We start from the raw sequence: 17,502 nt of genomic DNA on the forward strand, positions 1-17,502 counted from the left end.
TGATAGGGAACTAGAGGAAGACCCCAGGCCTAGGAGGGTCTGCATCTGCAGCCCGCAGCCTGGGGAAGCACTCCAAGCCCTTAAGCATGCAAGAGGTGGTTTGGTGCCAGCAACACCAGCTTTGTTCTTTTATTAGATGTTCAAAGAATACAGGAGAGAACCAGGCTCCTTCTTAATGGCAACATCTGGCATTTATGTAGCTGTGCACCTTTGATCCTGAAAGATCCCAAAGCACTTTACAACCCACTGCAGTGTTAATGGCCACAGCAGCAATCTTACAGCAAACGTGGCCGCATAGCCCCCCAAACCAGTCCCTCTTCTCAATTTTCTGCAGTGTACACAGTTCTTCCTTCTGCGAGGGAAAATTTCAGTTCAGATCCCAAATACTCCTTTTGTTTGTCTCTCTCTCTTTTTTTTTTTTTTCAAAGTTTGTTCAGGATCATTCTTTTCTTTTTTTCTTTTAACCAAAAGTACTCGATAACTGTTCTTAATAAACAGTACTTCATTTACATTTCCAATTCTTTTATAGGCCCATTTATGCCCCATCCATCCCATTGCAGAGAGAGATGGAAATGTTCCCTCCTGGGAGCCAAGAATCTGCATTGCCGATGAGGTTGCAAATTCAGACACAATAAACAGAATTAAGAAAAACTGAGCTGGCATTTGACAGAAATTGTAAAATGACACTCAGAAATGTTGCTCTTGTGGAAATTACTGATATTAAAATATAAATCAGTGTCTTGTGTTTCCCGTAGCACCAGGGGCTCTATTAGGTTATGCAGTTTGATTGCTGAGCTGAACGCAGGAGACTTGGCAGTTCAGTGCTGAAGTTATCACAAAGTATTTAACCCTTGTGCTGCTGGAGAGCAGGCACCAAGGAGAATGCCTGTTTGTAATATCACCTCCAAAAGCTCTTGGCTTTTTATTGAACTCTTTGAAGCCTAGGAGAAGGAGTCAAAGAGGAGGAGAGAAGATTTTTGAAAACTGGAAAATTCTTTCTCAAGACCAGAGTTTTGTTGCACAGTAGACAGAAGGCAGCTGAGAGCAGCTCAAGAAGCAAAATCCACCCGCAAGAAGGCAAAGAATTAAAAAGCCCACTAAAAATGTTAAAATATGACCCATGTTATGCATGTGTTATTTATTTAATTCTCATTATAACCCTGACAAGTAAGTATTTTTATTGCAATTGTTTCTAAGTGAGGAAACTGAGACTCCAAAAGTTAACCTATCCACTGTCACAAGATTTGAATCAAAACCTGATTCCCTGGCTCCATGAAGAAATGGCTGGGACAGGACAATGTAAGATGAATCTGGAGGACATTGTGCAGAAATGCCCCCAAAAGGGTGGGGGCTTGTAGAAAGGACCCAGGAACCAACATGACAGAGCTCCCAACAGCCAAAGTTAGGACAACTGGGCAACCACAGAAAGAGTCTTGTTACAATGTAGCCCAAACATTAAAATGGATATCCATGAGGTCTTGCTGATATGAACAAATAATTAAATGAGGAAAGGGAGCAACTCTTCCTTCCAGAAGAATTACGTGAACAAAAGTAGAAAGAATAAGAGAACTAGGAAATCATCATTGGAATGTCATAGTCATAATTTTTGCAGGCAAAATCCACCTTGCTAAAATTCAAGGAATAACAGGATATTTATATACTCTTAAAGTATCTTCCCCCAAAGTATTTATTAATTATAATGAGGAAAATAGTAACTTTGTAGTAGATTAACCCAGTGGAAACCAAATAACCCGTGACCCAAGGTTAATGTCACCAATGACAATGATATATTGACATCAGGTATCCCCTACTATGATTCACTAAGGGGGCAGATGATACACCTGCCCCAAATGGATAGCATAAGAACACAGAGGGCTCGTGCAAATTCAAAGTCGTACTTTTAAGATAACTGGCTGGTATTCTTCAAAACTGTCCAGGTCATGGAAGACAAGGAAAACATGAAGAACCATCACAGATTAGAGGAGTCTAAAGAGATGGAGACCGACCCCGACTGAGTGCATTGTGGGATTCTGAGTTGGATCCTAGATCAGGAAAAAAAAGAAAAAGACATCAATAGTAAAACTGGTGGCATTCTAACAAAGTCTGTAGTTTTTTTTTTTTTAATAGTTTTGGATCCAAGTTAACTTCTTCTGTTCCTTGTCCTTTTTATGAAAGACGCTAACATTTGGGGAAACAAGGAAAGGGATATGTAATAACTCTCTGTACTATCTTGGCAACTTTTCTGGAAATCTAAAATTATTTCCAAAATTCTGTATATTCCTGTTATTTCACCTGAATAGACCACTTCTGGAGAGAAAAACAAATCACCTACATCCATAGTAAAAACAAAGCATTGGTCCATGCCAAAATCAGATTTCCAAAATGTACAGTCTATTGTGCATTTTGCAGCTAGTGGAGGTGCTAGGAATGGGGAGTGAATGGTAAAGAGGTCTCTTTGAGGGTACTTTGTTCATTTGCATGTAATTCATCTGCATGAAACTGAAATAACAGTGACTTAACGAGATAGAAACTGCTCCAGGTGAACACAGTAGTTCTACATTATTAGGGGCCTGGGCTCCTTCCGTGTCTTTGAGCATCAACTTGTGTTCCAAATGGCTTCTGAAGCACCAGGCATAAAATGAGCACTGCAGGCTTAGGAAGGGGGAAAGGAACAAAAATCTGTGCATCACAAAATTCCTTATATCTCCCTGACCAAAACTTAAACATATCACCATACCTAGCTGCAAAAGGGGCTGGTGGTGTAGTCTAGATGAGTACATGGACCCTCCAATGTGTTTAGGGGTCTGTTACTAAGGAAGGTAAGAGAATGGATATTAAAACAGGCCATTAGCAGCTTCTGTGAAAGGTACCAAGCGAGAGAGCCCAGGAAGACATTTTCACTTAGGACGGAGAGTCTGACCAACCCTGGAACCTCTTTTGTGCTCCTCCAGGCCCCTCATTTCTTCTGTCATCCCAAAGTCTTTTTCTGGGGAGACTCAACCAGCCCTTCTTTCTTTCCAGAAGCACCTCAGTCCTGGGTTTGGACTATGACCCAGTTGGTGACCTGAGTATCAAGTTCCTATCCTCTGTTACTATGCAGGACCCCAGACCCTCCTACCACCTCCCCCATCAGGCACACCCCACAAGAACAGGGAATTTCTCTTTCAGAGATTGGTTGTGATCCACATAGGTGGATTTTCTTCCTGCCAGGCTCCACATGCCATAGCTCCATCCATACATCCCAAGTAGAAAAGAAAAGGTATCATACCAGGAGCATCTTGATCCATCCATGGTGCTCACAAATCTTTAAAAATAAAGGAAATGTTGGCGATCTTTCATCATGTGAATAATTAAGAGCTCTGGAGAAGATATACAGGTGATTGACAAGTGTGTGAAAAAGAGTCCAACATCTTCAGTAAATCAGAGAAATGCAAATCAAAACTACTCTAAGATTTCATCTCACCCCAGTCAGAATGGCAGTTATCAAAAATACAAGCAATAATAAGTGTTGGTGAGGACATGGGGGGAAAGGCACACTCATACATTGCTGGTGGGACTGCAAATTGGTGCAACCACTTTGGAAAGCAGTATGGAGATTCCTCAGAAAACTTGGAATGGAACCACCACTTGACCCAGTTATCCCACTCCTCAGTTTATACCCAAAGAAGTTAAAACCAGCCTACTACAGTGACACAGCCACATCAGTGTCTATAGCAGCTCAATTCACAATAGCTAAACTGTGGAACCAACCTAGATGCCCATGAATAGATGAATGGATAAAGAAACTGTGGTATATAGTATACACAATAGAAGATTACTCAGCTTTAAAAGAGAATAAAGTTATGGCATTTGCAAGTAAATGGATGTATTTGGAGAATATTACGCTAAATGAAGTAAGCCAGTCCCAATAAACTAAAGGCTGAATGTTTTCTCTGATTAGTGGATGCTGATATATGGGGTGGGGAGCAGTGATGGGAAGAATGGAGGAAATTTGGAAAGGGCAAAGGGGAGGGTGGGAAGGGTTATAAGGGTAGGAAAGGTGGTGGAATGAGATGGATGTCATTACACTAGGTACATGTATGATTGCATGAATGGTGCGTCTCTACACCCTGTACAGAGAATTGAAACGTTGCACTCCATTTGTACACAATGAATTGAAATGCATTCTTCTCTCATGTACAAGTAGAATAAATAAATAAATAAGCTCTGGGATTATCACACTTTTTATTGGGAGGAAGTAGAACATTGAGGAAAACTCTGAAAACTGCCATAGGTAAATCTAAGTTAGTTTTGATTAACCTCTGAGGATAGTTTCAACTTTAAATAAACAGCATCTCTTTCCCTGAAAACCCTGAAACATGTTTTAAATGACGAAAAACAGATGCTTGATATTATTCTATCCAAATCAAAAAGGAAAAGGAATAGACCATGTTGTTTGAAGACCAGCAGTCCACTGTACACCCAGGCAGTTACTGTTCCTTGGGGAGAGAGGCAATGTCGGCCATCCAGGATTGTGGCCTTTGTGAAACCCTCTGTGCTTGCCCATCCTGACCTGCTCAGCTTGTGTTTCACTGACCTGGCTCAATTGCGCCTTTATCCTTCCTCTCCCCAAAATTATACAATGATCCTCCGAGCTGGGAAAAAGAAGGGATGGGGAATTGAAATATAAGCAAGAGATTTAGACCCTGGTAAGATCTATAAGACTCAGTAAAAGTGGAGGAAAATGATAGATCCCACATAGCTTTAGCAATCCAGGGGCAGAGGCACTTTGATCAACACCAAAAGAGTGAGCAAGATTCTCGCAACCTGTCTCCTTTCCAAGGCAAAGCCTAGAATTTTGGTAAGACAAGTGTGAGAGGTCCTGAGACAGAGATCCTGAGACAGTGCGTGTGATACTCAAGCACACCAAGGTCTTGGAGGAATGTCTTCCTAGATTGAGAGAGGGCCACGGACCAAGGCTCATGTAGGAGGGGGGCGGGTGGGGAAGGGAATATTCCCTCCTGGAACAAAATTCAGCTGTTTTTCCTCTGATTTATTTTACTTTAGTAAAATCTAGAATATTTTCATTCAAACATCAGAACCTGTGTCTTCCACTTTTCCTTTGAAATGCTCTTGACTCTTGCATTGGTAGCTGTGTATAGTGGATGAAGCCATTACAATCTAGAAAATCCTGTGTGTGTGTGTGTGTGTGTGTGTGTGTGTGTGTGTGTGTGTTTGGATAGATTTGACTTAGGAATCATCCGCTGACTATCCAGTGAGTCAGCCTGTAGAGAATTATCTCCTCAAGGATACATTTGTTTCATCACAACTTTCCTATAATACTCAGGCTGAGTTTAAAGTTCCTACAGAAGAAAGATGTCCATCATGTTAGAACACTGAATTGATAAAGCTTTGGAGCTAGGAAAGACCTTAAAGATCAGTTTCCAGAGGCAGGAAAAAAAAAAAGGCTCAGAGACATGAGGGCCTTCCTAAAGGACACTCTTCCTATTGGGTACCAGAGGTGTCCACGCTTTGCTAGAGCCCTGTTGATTATCCCCTTATGCCACACTATTTTCAGTCTTTTCACTTGCCTAGTGTGAAATTAGTTTGACATTCATCAATATTTTCTTGAAGGACAAAGGAAGTTAGGCACGGCCTTGTGATTTCTTTTGGCCAGTGAAATGTGAGCAGAAGGAAAGTGTTTCACCTCCACTTTAAGAACCAGTATGTAATTCACTGAGTTCCCTTTCTGCTGCCATGGCAACAGGCAACATATTAGATAATAGAAGTTCCACCAGCTGAGGACAATGAGGAGCAGAGAGGGAGAATGTGGAGCAGAGCCCTAGATGACTCATAAAGGACGTGTCATGAGGGAAAAATCAACCTTCATAGCTTTAAGCCACTGGGATTTGGGGGTTGTTTGTTACTGCGACATCACCTAGCCTATCCCTATCAGGTAAGCCTGATCTACATCATTATTCCCATAATGTATCTCTGTGCTGAAGGCTTAGGAGGGTCCACAATGCAGAAAATCAGAATACAACTCCATAATACATTCTAAATTCCATGGATCGCCAGCATTCTTTCTTTCTCTTGGCTTATATTAGGAGGGGGGGATGTGGTTCATTATAAAGAATGAGTATTTTGATAGCTTCTCATTCTTGGAACTATTCTGCAGGTAAGTGCCGGGTGGAAATTTCCTGTAGTTCTAGAGTTTAAAATAGTGAATCGATTATTTTAATAAGTTTAGTGTATTATGACCTCAAATGCATCACCTTGTACTTACACATACATGTGCAAAAATCTTTGGTTTCACTGGAGGCTTTTTATCTAGATAATTCTCAACACTTTAGAAAGTTTCCTGACTTTATAAGCACCAGCATTATGGCAAGTCGGTGCTTCAAAAGCCTCACATCATCAAACATTTCAGATTAACAATTATAAAATAAATGGGAGATCTTTGTGGAGTAGTAGGAGAGACTGTGTGACCTTGAGTAAATCACTTAGCCTTTCTGGGCCTTAGCTTCCACCTCTGTAAATTAAGGAGAGTCAAAGTACTTGACTCCAGAATTCTTGCGAGAATGAAGTTGGGTCACGCACATCCTGTGTGTTTGATGTTAACTATATTCAAGCCTTAGAATACTTAGAAATCTAGAAAACAAGTTACATACAGTGTTTCTGCTTCTCAAGAAGGGTGAATTCGGAAACTATTTAGTCCACCGAGTAGTGATAATTCTGGGAAAGATATTTTTTAAAAAAGTGGTCCCGTCTCCCTGGTGAAGGTTTTAACACACTTTTAAAAACACAAACAGTTGGATAGGAAAGTTAAGTACTGCTAACCGGTTAGGAAAATTTTTCCAAACCCCCTGTTAAGGGCATAGATCCAGCAGAGAAAACTGTTAAAGGGTTAGACTCATTTATACTTTTTCCATCTTAAACACTTGGACTTTTCCAGGTTTAAAACAAAGCTCAGAAAATGCTAAAGCTTAATGGAGAATTGAGCACTGCCAAGGAGCTGAAAGATCAGGTAAGGCTCCTAACTCGACCGCACACATGGAGTTGAAACTGGCTTAGGGGGGGACTTCCTTTCTTTCCAAGTCTCATGGCTCAAATTCCAGGGATAAGCATCACAAAATATCACAGATAGAAGTAGACAGTGGAGCGTAGAGTTCAAGAGCTCAGACCTGAGCTAGATTGGATCTGGGTCCGCATCTCATAGCAGCAAGACGTTGAATGGGACTTTCTCTGAGCTTTCTTTGCTTCACCCAGAAAATATCAGTGACACAGGCTTGCTAGCAGGTTCATGAGATACGACGGGAAAACAGCACTTAATAAATGTTTCTTACGGTTGCCAACGTGCTTTTTTATCTGGAATGAGATGGAAACGGAGTCCTCTGATTTGTCTAACATTTTGATCAAACTGTACATGTATTTCCTGACTTTTTCCAGAAAGGATGGAAGGGGGCTGTTTTAGTTAATAGAGCGGTATCTCAGATGACCTATGCTTTTTAACAACCCTCCTACCAAGAGGTGAGCAACTTCTAAAACAGGCATTTCTGCCCCTTGCCTGCTGGATTAGGAGCCATAAGGAATTTGCTGCCCGTTTTGCAGGAAACTGCTATCTGGTATGGATTTTCTAGAAGTCCATTCCTTCATTTTAATTAATTTGTTCCAAAATTCTTGTTCACAGGCAAAACCTTGCGTAAGTATCCATTAATCTCCATCATATGTAACGTGAAATCTGCAATGTTTCTATCAATGTGAATGTAACTTGGAAATCAAGTGATATCAAAATTAGTGTTGGAAATTGCTGTAGATAACTGTAAACTCTATCACGACAGGTACAAGATTCCTGAAGCACAATTAGTTTTCAAGCTTTCCTGTTCAGTAAAGCATGGCCATCACTATGAATTGGAATCTGTTGAATAGTTGTGGTATTAGTGATCGTTTTAAAAAAAAAAATAGCTTTCCATTGTTTATTGAAGTTTTGCCCTTATCTCAAATAATTTCTCAAAAATGATAGCGTTGATAGTGTTGTTGGTTGACTTTAAAATTACCCTAAAAACTGCCACCCATGTTGCACCAAGCTTTCTTGTTCAAGTGCCAAACCCCTGGGAATGCTGCCATTTTGAATCTACATAGTGCTTTTGAGCTCTAAAATTGATACTGAGTTCCAAGCTTTAATTTAACCCCAATTTCCCCACAAGAAGAAATATGAAACTATCCTTTGAAGACTAAATACATATTTACTTTTTTGAAATATGTTTGAGAAGGCATGCTATTTGGCAAAAAAAAAAAAACAATTAATCAATACAGAAATGTATCTCCGTAAATAACCTGTTTTAATTATCATGCATATGGTAGCAACTTCGGTATCAGTACTCATCATTTTGCCTGTGGGCTGTTAGCTCTGTTGGTGTCACATGCTTCTAAACAGAGTGACCAGGTTCCACCATTATATAAGCAGAACTGGGCATCTAAATATATGGCCTGTCTGAATGAAAACCCACCTGGCAGCAAGGACGTGTGATTTCAGCCATCACTAATGACTTCAGATCCAGGATAGGATCAGATGGTGCCTGAGGGGTCAGTGTTATGACTCTCAGTTCGTCTCCAGCCCCAGTGCTGGTTGCAGAGCTATGATTGATGAAATGTCAGATTAAATCCATTCCTACTGCATATTGATACTCAAAAGGCATCCTCCTGGAATTTAGCCTTCATAAAGTAGATAGGATTATAAATAGTTCACAGCTAAAATCTGTGCAAGATATTAGCAGGAAATTAAATTTCCTGGGACTCCAGGAAAACATTCCTTCCGGAGTTCCGAGGTCAGCACAGCTTCTTCTAACAACTACCTGTAGTTACAAAGGGAACATGGTTCATGGACATAGTCTACTGCTCCTCAAGTATTTCTACTCCTGTTCTGGGGCTTCAGAACTCCTTGATGGTTTGGTTTTTAGGAATGAATGGTTAGATTTCGATTTCAAATGCAGATTTCATGTGACATTCAGCAAGAGTCATTTGTTATTCAACTGTCTTAGGGAATCTTCAAAGAAAGATGATTTATTCCAAACCTCTTGTTTTATGAATGAAGAAATATCCTCAGAGACTCTGAGCCGGTGCTAAATATCCAAATTAGATGAGATCATCTCCATTAAAGATCCAATTCTGAAGTCCTCATGGCATAAAAGAATACGGCTAGCAGGCCTTTTACTCAGAGGACATCCAAAACTAGAGAGACAGGACATTTTTATTAACCCGAGAGAGAATATCCAATTGTTGACTTAGAGGTTCAAGTTGTATATTATTTGGTATTTTGCTAGTGAGACCTCAGTGTACTAGGCTCCATGTGGAGCAACCTGGTGACATGCTCCTCTCCTTAAGACACATACATTCAGCACTGAGGTGAGAGCACAGGGGATTAAGTTCTCCAGAGGGGCGAGCATCATGTCATCACCTAATCTACTCATTGATGTCAAAGAAAAATGGCTCAGTGGCAAGTGCAGAGGAAATCTGTAGGTCCCCACTCCCTCCCAAGTGAGGCTCCATAACCTATTCCCAAACACTTGAATCAAACTGCTACTTGTTATTGGGTCAAGGATTTTGTTTTCAAGTTAGAAAACAGAGTCTGCACACTATTTCTTTTAACCACTCTACACATATTCTCTTAAGAGAGTCCCTGGTAATTGTCTTAATGGTAATTACATGCTTGGGGCAGTTGTCATCCACTGTTATTTTTCTGAAAGTGAGGAACAAGGGACAGGAGCAAGAGAGGAGGAGGGAGAGTTTTGAGATAATGAAATCCTTTTAATGACAGAGCCATGCCGTTAACCTAATTAAACTGTAAAGTGGTAAAAAAAAAAAAAATCCAGGTACTAAATGGAAATGAAGAAATAAATCAGCTGAGACAGCAGCGCTTCTGGGAAACCTTCTGAATTCCGAACACTGTGACATTGCAGTGTCCGAGTCTCTCGTTGTACTCTGGCCCCCTTTGGCCTTGTACAGAGGTCTCTTAAACTGACCTGTCCAGTAGGACTTGATTTACGACGTCCATATCAGGGCTCCAGTTCCCCTGGGAATGCGTGTTATGTAGTTCATATATTTCAGAAGCCAGACCGGTGTGTAAGATACGGCCACAGAGCACTGGATAGGATGGGAAGTATGCACTTTCCTGGCTCTACTGCTAACCAGGTATGGGGTACCTGAGACATTGTGGCTCAGATCTCCGCACCCATTTATGTACACCATCCCTGCCTTCTCTCTTAGAAGAATGGCCCTGAGACGATTAAAGTCACTTTGCCTTATAGGATCAAGAGCTGGAAGGCCTTGGGAACTTACCTCCCCCGGGGCAACCCTCAGCCATCAACTGGCTGATGCTGAGCTCGACAGCCCAGCATTCATTGTCACAACTCAGGGCAGACTCTGAGACACAACTTACACTCCAGAGTTCCCTGAGCTCAGGCTAAAATGATTCACAAGGTCATTGTCTGAAACTGTCCCCTTGGGTGGCTTCTTCCCCTTCCCCATCCTGCATCCTCCTCTTGGAGCTTTTCTTTAATAGACGCTACAAATCTGCATGTAAGAAGCTGCTTCTGGGGAGTCTAACCTAAGAGATGAGCACTTCCCACACTTTGCGCCAGTCTCAGTTCCAAAATCTAAAAGTCGGAGATGGCAACACCTGCCCTTATTAATGATGATAAGCCAGCAGTGATACTATAGGCAAAGTGATGGGATCCTCCAGGCAAATCGACTTCAATAGTCTCATGGGAGTTTTTTTAAGAGAGAAGGCAGGGATGAGTGTACATAGGTTCATGAAGGGCTTCTTCCAAATTCCTTTTCATACTGCTGCCACCCGTGACAGAGTGGAAAGGGACATCATGATATGACAGAGGGCCCACCCATCTGTCACTGCTCTGCATCCCCACCCTACGTTACCTAAGTTGCTGCACTCCACAGCCTCTATTTTGACCTCCTTCACTATTTTCCATTCTGACCCAGCAACAATTAGCTAATCCTTTACACAAAGACAGGGATCTTACCCAATCAACCCAAGGATTTCACTCTTGTTCCCATTGGGGAACCCCTGTAAAGAAAAGCACGAGGTTTATAGGTGAGGGAGATTTGGAATAACGGATAAAGAGAAAGTTTATCCATTATCCTTCTGTGGGACTTCAGAATCTCACATCAACTCCATCACTGAGTCACTCAAGTCTTGACTAGCTCACTTGACATCTCAATATGTTCATTTCATCGGTGGCAGAGCCATTAATATTTATAGACAGTTCACTGGATGCCTGGAATTATTCTAGGCGCTGACTTCCTCTTGAAAAACAGGGGAATTGTCTGATGCAGCCACAGCAGTGTGGTGAAGATTAATTAATATAAATAAGTAATTGCCTGAATAATGCAGGGCACTCAGACACCTCGCAAATGGATGCTGTGTAAATGTTACACGGGATGAGTAATAATAGTAAAGGCTTGATGGACAAATTTCCAGTAAATTTAAAGTCTCTGTCAACCTGATAAGTGACTGAAAGTAAGCATTTTCTTGATGGTTTATAATGGATGCTTTTGTTTTTCCTGTGGCCTAGGCGGGGGAGAGAGACAGAGAAGTGAGCAACCTTAGCAGCAAGCTCCTGAGCCTGCAACTCGACATCAAGAACCTTCACGATGTCTGCAAGAGACACGGGAAGACCTTGCAAGAGAACCAGCTCTGCGTGGAGGAGCCCATGATGAACAGCAGCCACGTAAGAATTGGGCAGCAGCTACCTGCCACTGCTCCCTTGAGCAAGAACAGTAGAAAGTTCTTTCCTGGGTCATTTAAGGCTACTTACTGAGCAAGCCATGAGGGACCATGACTCACACACAGAAAAGGCTACTCCTGCCCTCGGGATTTTTCACTCTAGCTGTTTCCAAGATCATCTGCCTCTCAGATGTGCTGTCTTTCCCTTTTCTGGCCTTTCACACCTGACTTGGTAGCCCATTTCCCTGAAAATGCCAGATCACAGTGATCTAAGGAGAGTAGTATCTCCTGATAGATCTTAGACACACTTCTAATCAACCATGAAAGTAAAAGCCATGCACCCACTCCGAGGTGTCACTCTTCATCAGTGCCATGGGTGCTTGTTACAGACGTGCTTGCCTCTTCACTGCCTCTGAGATGTCCTTCTGGAGGCCAGAACCCAGTCACAGGACAAGCTGAAGCGTTGAAGAGGAATGCCCCTAGGAGCAGAACCCAAGTAATGGCAAATCGGGAGACGGTTGATTAAATAACCTTGCTCCCTTCACCTGTGTCAGAGTTAACTCAAGACATGCTCCTAGCTCTCTCCCAGAATTCCTCAATGGGACCCAGCCCCCTTTGCCCACAGCGGTAACTGGCTTGATGACATACCCTCCCTGGCTCCTCTACCAGAGTTTCCTACAGTCTTCTCCTACATAAACTACTAGTTGACAGTTACTCAGTTCCTTGTTTCAGAGTCTGCTTTCTTTCAGAGGTACCCCAAGCTGAAACACTCAGTACCACTTATCCTGCCTGCGTGTGAATAGTTAGGCCCCCAGCATACCATCTTTCTGGAGTGATTTTGAACTAATACTGATCTAGGGAATCCACCAGCTGAAGTGGTTTTTATTTCAGCCTGAGGTTCTTTCTCTTTGGAAACTCTAAACCTAAGGTCTTTAAACCACACTCTAAGCTTATCCACACAAACTGGGGAGCCCGCTGGGATATGTTTTCTAAAAACTGATTTCCAAGAATTTCTTACTTGCGGTCTTTATTTCCATTTAGTGACTTGAATTCTACACAAACATAAAGCAAGTACTGGTTGCACAGGTCTTTGCTGAACCCCAGGTGCTGTGTAAGCAACCACGGTGTTCCTTGTCGTCAAGGATCTGGTCTCTGTCATGATGTCTGTTAGAGTTCCCCCAGGACTTATCACCTCGCTATGGAAACCAAAAATTGTTCTCTGCAATGCCCAAAAAATGCTACCAGCAAAGCAATCCTACCAAGCACTGCATCCTTTTCTCAGTCATGAATATAGAAAAATCTTTAGTTTCCCTAAATGGATCTCAGGAAGAAGATGATCATAATTTACTTCTTTCTAAATATTAACATTCTAGGATGTTTTCACTGTCCTGGGCTTTCATGGATTTACTTATTCCCCCAGTCAGGGAAAGCCATGTGGCTTATAAATATACCTGGCAACTTGAAAGGAGAAAAGTATTAAATTGCATTTTATTATTCTAATTGCCCAGAAGAAGGTCTAACAGCTTGAAACAAGCTTTAAAACAAGCTCTTTTTTTTCCTAGCACTTAGTGCAAAATTTAAATTGCAGACTATGCATACAAATACACAATTACATGTAGACCTATACTCATCTACTCAGAAAATCCCTTTTAAAAATCTTCTTTCCACAAGGAAATATAATATGAAAGAGAACCATCTCTGTGTGGAGGAGGGCATGATGAACAGCAGCCACAGAAGGAATTTGGCAGCTGCTACCTACCCCTGTTCCCTTGACTACCCAGGGCTAGAACAATAGAAAGTTCTTCCACTAGTCATTCAAGAGTACTTGTCAAGCAAGCAGTGAGAGAAATAAACACACACACCCTAACAATGAAAATACCACTCCTGCCTCAGGACTTTTCACTCTGGCTATTTTCAAGGCCATCTGCATCTGAGAGTAAAACCTAAGACTTTCTGGAATTTTGCTAATATCTGAAAGGGGGGGTGGGGAGAAGCAGGAGGTCATGGTTCAGGACCACAGTTATGGGAGAAAAGCAAATTACATCAGATATTACATGTAACAAAAGAAATGGAAGAGAGAAGGTGGATGAAAGGAAACAAAATGATCTGACCTTATATATAAAGAATAATTCATTATGCTCTAAAACCCCGGAACAGAGCAAGCGAGGTGCCCCTGGTGCAGAATTTATGGGCACTGACTCTTCGGTGCAACCTGTTTTTGCTTGACCCTGAGACTGAGCGCCTCCTTAAAATCTGTACCTTGCCTCCCTCACTCCAGTCCTGGCCCTGTCCAGAAGCCAAAAGAAAGCCTCAAAATAAAAGGAGAAAAGAACAAGAGAGGAATCATAATAAAATAAAAATCAAATCAGGAATAGAAGGGTCCTGTTGAATAATTTTCCCAGGCCCCATTCCCTGGCAAAAATGTGGGGAGTGTATCCTGATATTCAATTGAACTCAGATTGTCAGGCTAAGCTGTGAGGTATGTGGAAGGCATTATTTTTAGGATAAAAACTGCATAATGCAAATTCTATTCCTGTAGATGAAAGTAATTAGTTGGACATGTAAAGATCAGTAGAGTCCTAATGGACATTATCACACAGTATCATTTTGGATAATTTTTCCATAATTTTTCTTGGTGCACGATGGTTGAACATAATGATGGGATTTGTTGCCACATATTTGTATGTGACAAAATATAATTTGGCACACAAAATATAGTATAATTTGACCAATCACATTCCCCAGTATTTCTCTCTTTCCTCCTCCATTCCCTGGTCCTTTCCTCTCCTCTACTGATCTCTCCCTTCAATTTTCATGGGATCTCCACCCCCAACACTTTTTCTTTTCCTTTTTCCTCTCCAGTTTCCACATATAAGAGGAAACTTGACTTTCTGAGTTTGGCTTATTTCACTTAACATAATGTTCTCAAATTTCCATCCATTTTTCTGCAAATGACATAATTCCATTCTTCTTTATGACTAAATAAAACTCCACTGTGTATACATACCACATTTTCCCTTTTCCATTCATTCATTGAAGGACACCTAGACTGGTTCCATAGTTTGTCTACACAATATCATTTTGAATCATTGATAATGAAAAACAAAGAATTTTTAAGTGAGTCTGCTAAATGTAATATGGGATCCTAGATTGAATGATCCTAGAACAGAAAAAAAAATTACATTAGTGAAAAAATCAGACAAAATTTCTCTAGTTTCATTCATAATCATGTAACAACATTAATTTCTTAGTTTGGACAAATGTACCACATTATGTGAGAATAACTTAACATTAGGAGAAGCTGGATGTAGACTCTATAGGAACTCTCTTTGCTACTTTTGAGATTTGTCCATAACTTGAAAATCATTCTGAAATAGTGTATGTTTTTAAAGTGAATCTCGGAGATCACTGGTGAGAAGAATGTCAAAGCCACAGATGCATGCAAAAGAAATGCAGGTCAGTTAAGCATGCAGTTCTATATGCTACCAACACACGAAAAAATACAAGGAATGCAATTCAGAGAAAAACCTAAGAGATCCACCTTCTTCAGTGATTTAAGACTAACCTACATTCAAAGAAAATATCTCACCTAACGCCTCAAAGATAGGAAAATAAGTTTATAACAATGACTGGAAAAGGATAAGGAGAATTCAGCTCTTAAATTCAGTTCCGAGACCCAGTCATCAGAACAATGACAACTTGTGACAGAAAAGAATGCAAACTAGAGTAGGGAATAAAAGGGTTAAAAAGTATTTTGAAAAGCCGGCTTTAGGCAAATCAGCAGGGCCTGATGACATTCTTCTAAGAGTACTTAAGGAATTGGCAGGTGTTATTACATAGCTGCTAGTGATTATTTTTGAGAACTCAAGAGGATAAAGAAAGTCCCTGTAGACTGAAAAAGGGTAAATGAAGTGCTCATCTTTTTAAAAAAGGGAAAAAGGACAATCCTGGTAATTATAGACCTGTCAGCTTAACTTCAATATCAGGGAAAATATAGAACTTAACATCAATCAATTAGCATCAACTTGAAAAGCACAAAGTATTGGGTGGAAACCAACGTGACTTTTCAAAAGGCAAATCATGCCAGGCCAATTAATTTCCTTCTGTGATCAAGTGGCCACATAGGCAAGGAAGGAGCAATAGCTATAATCTCTTTGACCACAAGTAGGGCTGAAAGGTTGATTAAATATGGGAACAAGTTCCTTGAGTGGCCTGCATGCTCCATCTTTTCAAACAGCTGATGCCAGGTAGAAATCTAGCTGAAAGACCTGATAGACCAGATGGCCCCCAGAATCATCTACCTCTGGACGGTCACCTTAAGAATTAATCTTACTTCCATAAAATCATTTCAAACTTGTTCCTTTTCTCCAGATCTCAGTTTAGAAGCCAAAGAAGAGTGTAAAAAACAAACAAAAAAAAAAAACTTTTCAAAAGAAAGGAAAGGTTTCGGTACCTTTATGCAACTGTTCTGTTATTTAGCACAGATATGAGTGAAATGTCAATTTCATAGCATGTGGCATGGATTCATAGCATATCATTTTCTGTTCACTTAGAATTAATAAAAATAAACGTTTGAATATGTAAGGATAAATAAGTGGAAACGTTGCAAGTCTTAAGTCAGTTTAGGCATTTTTTTCCAAGTCTTGCAAATTTCATTCCTCCAAACCCATAGTTTTGTGGAGTACATGAATATTTACATTTCCAGCCAGCAAAACTCCAATTTCTCTGTAGATATAAGCAATTTGAGGAACTTTATAATTAGTTCTGCTACTGGAAATGTTGAGAGATCTCCCATCATCTGGCTGGTCCATCATGTTACCCCAGACCAAAATTAAATCCAGAAGGCTCCACATAACCTTTAGGAAGAGAAATTATTAGTGGTTCGTCAGCATCACTGCCAGACTAGGGAGCTCTCTACACCCCATTCAGGAAAGACACTCTTTACCCACAGGAACCTTTAAAGCAATTCTGAGTACATCTAAGTATGGATGACATACCAGATACTAGGAACAGAAACCCTGAAGAAAGTTTGACTTCTTTTAAACAAATAGTGTTTCTCTCATTCTATTGGGCAATGAAGAGAAAGTGGGCACATGGAAAGAAGGAGAGGCAAAGAAAGAATGTATTCTCATGTGTACATGAGGAGACCACAGTTGAGTTTCATCTAGGTCATGTACATCCCATGGGGGAAGGGAATTCCAGATCAGAGGTTACACATGAGCACTAGAAGCACCAGGAATCCAGTTTCTTAACCCTCAGAGACCAGTTCACGTTAAGTGAAGCCAAGAGAAGAAGATTTGGGCAAAAATAATAAGGATTTTTGCCAGGTGTGGTAGCCATGCCTGTAATCCCAGCAGTTCAGGAGGCTGAGGAAGGGGGATCTCAAGTTCAAAGCCAGCCTCAGCAACTTAACGAGGCCCTAAGCAAATGAGACTCTGTCCCAAAATAAAACACAAAAAGGGTTGGGAATCTAGCTCAGTGGTAAAATGCTCCTGGGTTTAATCCCCAAAACCCCCACAAAAAATTAATCCATAGTACTAGTAGTAGTAGCAGTAGTAGTAGTAGTAAGCACTTCATCACTGAGCTACATCCCCAACTCTTTTTAATTTTTATTTTGAAACAGGGTCTCACTAAATTGCTCAGGCTGGGCTCCAGCTTGTGATCCTCCTGCCTCAGCCTCCTGAGCTGCTGGGATTATAGGCTCCCAACAATGATAAGGATTTTATTGAGTATTTTCTTCAATAAGACAAGCTGATCTGAATGAACCCCATCCCAGGGTG

Source organism: Marmota flaviventris, chromosome 18, assembly GCF_047511675.1.
Source record: "Marmota flaviventris isolate mMarFla1 chromosome 18, mMarFla1.hap1, whole genome shotgun sequence".
Taxonomy (NCBI): Eukaryota; Metazoa; Chordata; class Mammalia; order Rodentia; family Sciuridae; genus Marmota; species Marmota flaviventris.